This window comes from Sminthopsis crassicaudata, chromosome 6 (assembly GCF_048593235.1).
Source record: "Sminthopsis crassicaudata isolate SCR6 chromosome 6, ASM4859323v1, whole genome shotgun sequence".
Taxonomy (NCBI): domain Eukaryota; kingdom Metazoa; phylum Chordata; class Mammalia; order Dasyuromorphia; family Dasyuridae; genus Sminthopsis; species Sminthopsis crassicaudata.
Genome location: NC_133622.1, coordinates 114,156,137 through 114,161,384, shown reverse-complemented (window position 1 = coordinate 114,161,384; position 5,248 = coordinate 114,156,137). Strand labels below are relative to the sequence as shown.

General features: G+C 39.9%; 1 pseudogene; it reads right to left on the bottom strand.

Moving 5' to 3' along the window:
• Nucleotides 1-2,308: 2,308 nt before the first annotated feature.
• On the bottom strand, nt 2,309-3,401 carry LOC141545375 (actin, cytoplasmic 1 pseudogene; annotated as a pseudogene).
• Nucleotides 3,402-5,248: the final 1,847 nt, after the last annotated feature.

Here is a 5,248-nt window from a genome sequence, read left to right as displayed (position 1 = left end):
ACAAACATTCTTGCACATACAGGTCCCTTTCCCTTCTTAAAGATCTCTTTGGGATATAAGTCAGTGTAAAGGGCTAGAACTGAGTAAATGCACTTGGATAATGGAGGGTGTAAGACTAATTGCCAATTGGACAATTCTCTATTAACATGTTTGAAGGATGACCCTCCCCAACTATTCTGTGCTGGCTGGATCGGTGGGTATGGACAAAGAAGGGGAAGTGACGTGAGTGAGTGAAGTAGGAGGAGGCATTCTCTTGGCAGTGGAGAGAGGGGAAGGAGGTGTGGAGATTACTAGATGGAATCCTCTGACCTTAACTGCAAAAGACCAAGAATAAAGACTTTTGATTATCCTGAGTCCGGCTGATTCTGGGAAGACAGGGTCCCAACAAGTCAGGGTAGTTTTCTAATTTCTTGGCATGATTCCCAAGTTATTAGGGGCATAGATATTCCTTGTTATTGGTCAGATCATCAACATACTTCTTATGTCATTTACCACCATTTCTGATTTTTCTGCCTATTATTTATGAAGGATAAAAGTTCAAGTTTTGGGCCTGTGGATAACTTGGGGAATCTGTCTGTCTGCTGCTCCTAAATGGGTATAGATCATGTATAAGCTTTGATTCTCAGTAGGGTTGGGTTGGATAACAAGAATGAGGTTAAAGATTTTTAGGTTTAATTTCTTCTTCCAAGGTAGCTGTTTCCTATAGCCTGAGGTAGTTTTTTTCTTGTAGGCTGAAATAGAATAGAAACTGTGTCCAGTATACTGTCTCTTCTCCCGCAGAGTCCTGATTTATGTCATAGACAGTGTCTAGTTTCAGTTTGTGAATGAGGCCTTCTCTGGGCCTAATTTCTTGATTCTCCTATATTCTTACACTTCTTTTCACTTGATAGTACAACCTGTCTGCTTTGGATAGAAAGTGATACTGATACATTGTTTTTGTGAGGCCTCTGTCACATTCTGGTGCTATTTGTTGATTTATTTTTCTAGTCTCATGTACCTCATAGGATGTGGCTTTCCCTCGGTTTTATTATCTTGTATTTTCCAGTGAGGCTGAGATTCTATAAGAGGCTCCTACCTAGCAAGTACTGTTTTTGACAGAGGATTAAAAGATCATAACTGTTTTTTTCTCTTAGTGTTTTTGGAGTTAGAAAGACCTGCTTCCCATTCCTGATAACAGCAGGGTGATTCTGGCATTGTATTGACAGCTTTAGGCCTGAGTTTTCTTCTCTGTAAAATGGTCATAATAAGACTATAAAAATCCCAAAGGATTGTTTTGAGGAACAAATGTGATAATGTAAGTATTTTGAAAACCTTAACACTATAGTCATTATTTTTTTTATTTTCAATTTTCTTTAACGTGTGCATTTTTATTTGAACTGGTCTTAAGTAAGTGTATAGGTAAAGCTCCTCCCCTCCCCCAAGTACTGGCACCAGTATCTCAAAAGTTGGCAGGAGATTGTAAAGTCTGCATTCACATCTATGTTGGGGGCAGGGAGGGAATTTAGGGGGCCATTCTTTATGGCTCTGACAATTTTTAAAAAAGGAACAAGTATTAAGGCGGAAGATACAAAAAGTCTCTCCTAATTCCCAGGGCTCAGAGAATCTCTGGCCACTGACCTTTGCAGTGTCAACTAATTCTACCTGACTGCCTCCTCTGAGACCTTCAGAGATCTCTGCCTATGATTTCTTGAATTATAGTTTAATAGCCAATAGTACGCTCAAGAACAGCCATATGCAAACTTAGTCTTTATTATACTTGCTCACATAATGCCCTGACCTGTTAACTTCCAAGTGAACACCTGGTCTTTGAGAGACCCACATGTTCACCATGAAACTCCTTACCTCTCTTGGCTATCCATCAGCTGGGCTCAGCTACCCCAGGATGAAGAGATCACCCTCCTTCTGCGGTGGGCTTAAAAAGGGTCTGTGAGGTCACACACAGCCAATCAGTAAGGGATCCCCTTACAAAGCTACCTCAATATAAGAATCCTGCCCATGGGGCAGTCCCCAGCCAGAGAAAATTACGTATGGGCCACTCAAACCTGTTGCGCTGTGCTGGCCCATTTAAAGGACCCTTACAATGTTTGCCGCCAACATACTTAGACTTCTCATCACCTTTACCATTCCAGTTTTTAAATCCAGAGTCAAGTGCCAAAAAAACAAAACAAACCAACAAAAAAAAACAAAAACAAAACAATGCCATGCCAATCTCATCTCTTTTGGGTAATTATCATGTCTCACCCTTTGGAAAAAAAACCCAAAAACAAAAATAAAAAACAAAAACCAAAAAAAACAAAACACAGTCTATCTAGAAGCATTTGCATTTGACAATAGAGGGCCCAGATTTATCATACTCCTGCTTGCTGATCCACATCTGCTGGAAGGCAGAAAGAGAGGCCAGGACGGAGCCTCCAATCCAGACAAAGTATTTGTGCTCAGGTAGGGCAATGATTTTTTGATTTTCATTGTGCTGTAATCTCCTTTTGCATCCTGTCAATAATGCCTGAGTACATGGTGGTACCACCAGACAATGCGTTATTATCATACAGAGCCTTATGGATGTCAACATCACTCTTCATGATGGAGTTGAAGGTAGTTTCACGGTTTCCATACCTAAGAATGATGGTTGGAAGAGAGCTTCTGGGCATCAGAACTGCTTGTTGCCAATGGTGATAACCTGACCATCAGGAAGCTCGTAGCTCTTTTCTAGAGAGGAGCTAGATGCAGCAGTGGCCATCTCCTGTTCAAAGTCTAGAGTGACATAACACAGCTTCTCCTTGATGTCACATACAATTTCCCTCTCAGCTGTGGTAGTGAAGCTATATATACCCTCTCTTGGTCAGGATCTTCATGAGGTAGTCTATCAGATCATGGCCAGCCAGATCCAGATGGAGGATGGCATGGGGAAGGACATAACCTTCATAGATGGGCACAGTGTGAGTCACACCATCACCAGAGTCCATCACAATACCAGTGGTACAACCAGAGGCATATAGGGACAGCACAGCTTGGATGACAACATGCATGGCTGGGGTGTTGAAGGTCTCAAACATGATCTGAGTCATCTTTTCTCTGTTGGCTTTGGGGTTCAGGGGAGCTTCTGTGAGAAGCACAGGGTGCTCCTCAGGGACCACATGGAGCTCACTGTAGAAAGTGTGATGCCAGATCTTTTCCATGTCATCTCAGTTGGTGACAATACCATGTTCAAAGGGATATTTCAGGGTCAGAATACCTCTCTTGCTCTGGGTCTCATCCCCCACATAGCTATCTTTCTGGCCCATGCTCTGATGTCTGGGGCACCCAACAATGTAAGAGAACACAGCCCAAGGGGTGTCTCCTGCAAAGCCAGTTTTGCACATTTCAGAGCCATTGTCAACAAGAGCAGCAATATCATCATCCATGGGGAACTTTGAAGTGGCAAGTTTAAACCCTTAAGAGAAAGATGAGGTGGTACTATACCTGGAGGCAGGGGGAGACAAATGTACTCTGGCTGGAAGAGCTCACAGCTACAGATGTCATTATTATTATTCTGTGCTAACACCAGAACTATATCTGTTTTCCTAGAACACTGGACTTGGAGACAGGAAGTCATGATTTCAATTTTTACTTCAGTCATTTACCATTTGTTATTGTGGGCAAGTCACAATTTCCATGTACCTCAGTTTTCTCTGTAAAATGAAGATAATAATCGTATTTATCTCCAGAGTTGTTATAAAAATCAAATGATATAACATCTATAAATTCCATTCCAAAGCATCATATAAATGCCAGATATTATTATTACCTAGATGATTTAAATCATTAGGATGGGGATGTAGTTTTCATAGTTATTAGTATTAATTGCTCCCTTATTCTCTTCACAGTGTGTGTGTGTGTGTGTGTGTGTGTGTGTGTGTGTGTGTGTGTGTATGTGTGTACTTTGAGCTGTCATATCCTTTATCCTAGCCATATGCAAACAGTCCCAAGGGATCAAATCCATACTCCTTATTTTAGTTGAGATATCATTTGTAAACGTCCCTTCTTCTTTTCAGCCACATCTTCTATATGTGAGATCATTGGGAGGCTTTGTGACAATGGTAGATTTTTTCATGGATATCTGATAATAAGAAATATATTTATCTCACAACATGAGTTATTAAATGTTTCTGTCTTGTGAAACACATATGTTACCCATATATTTAACTGATACTCTTCAAAACTGATACATGTCAATAGGTAACTTTATATGAGAGGCCTCCAAATCATCTAATACCTTTGTAGTATAATGGATAGCTCACTGGATTTAGAGTCAGGAAATCTGTACTTGGGAGTCAGAAGAATTTGAGCTTGAATCCTGCCTCAGTTCTCTTATTATATATAACTCTAGGCATGTCACTTAGTTTCTTTGGGCCTCTGTTGTTGTTCATTCATTTCAATCATGTCTGACTCTTCATGACAACATTTGAATTTTTTTTTTTTTTTTTGGCAAAGATAATGGAGTGGCTTGCCATTTCTATTTCCGGGTCATTTTTATAAATGAGGAAACTGAGGTAAACAGGATTAAGTGATTTGCCCAGGCTCACACACCAAGTATCTAAAGCCATATTTAAACTCAGAAAATGAATCTTTCTGACTCCAGGCCTGGCATTTTATCTGCTGAACCATGTAGCTTCTTGGGATCTCTATTACTTCAGTTGCAAAATGAGGGAGTTGGATTTGATGATTTATGATGTCCCTTCCAGCTCTAGTTTTATGATTCTATGTTTCCCATAGAGATTGTGCTGGTAGACTAGTATACTGAAGTAGTTCATATCACCTGCCATTTTTTAGGCGTTAAAAAAAATATCAGGTGCCCTGGAAGTGGGTTATGATATAAGCTCAAATGATTAGAATCCCACTATGCTTGTGAACAAAGCCTGCTTATCATCCTCTGCTTTTTTGTGCTCCCTGCAAAATTCTAGTTTCAAGAAACACTAATGGTTTGGCAAAGAGCCCATGATATTGTCTGGATTCACCTTTTGTTATTTCAGTGTTTGGTAATCTAGAAAATTTGATTTTACAAGTCTTTTTTCCACACTATTCCTGTGCTGATTACTGACTGGTGGCTTTTATAAGTATTTCCTTAATTATTTGTCATCTAGAGAAGGGACTTGGGAGAAGGGAGGGAAAAAAAAATTGGAACACAAGGTTTTGCAGGGATGAATGTTGAAAACTATCTATGCGTGTGTTTTGAAAATAAAAAAGCTTTATTAAAAATAATTACTTAGGT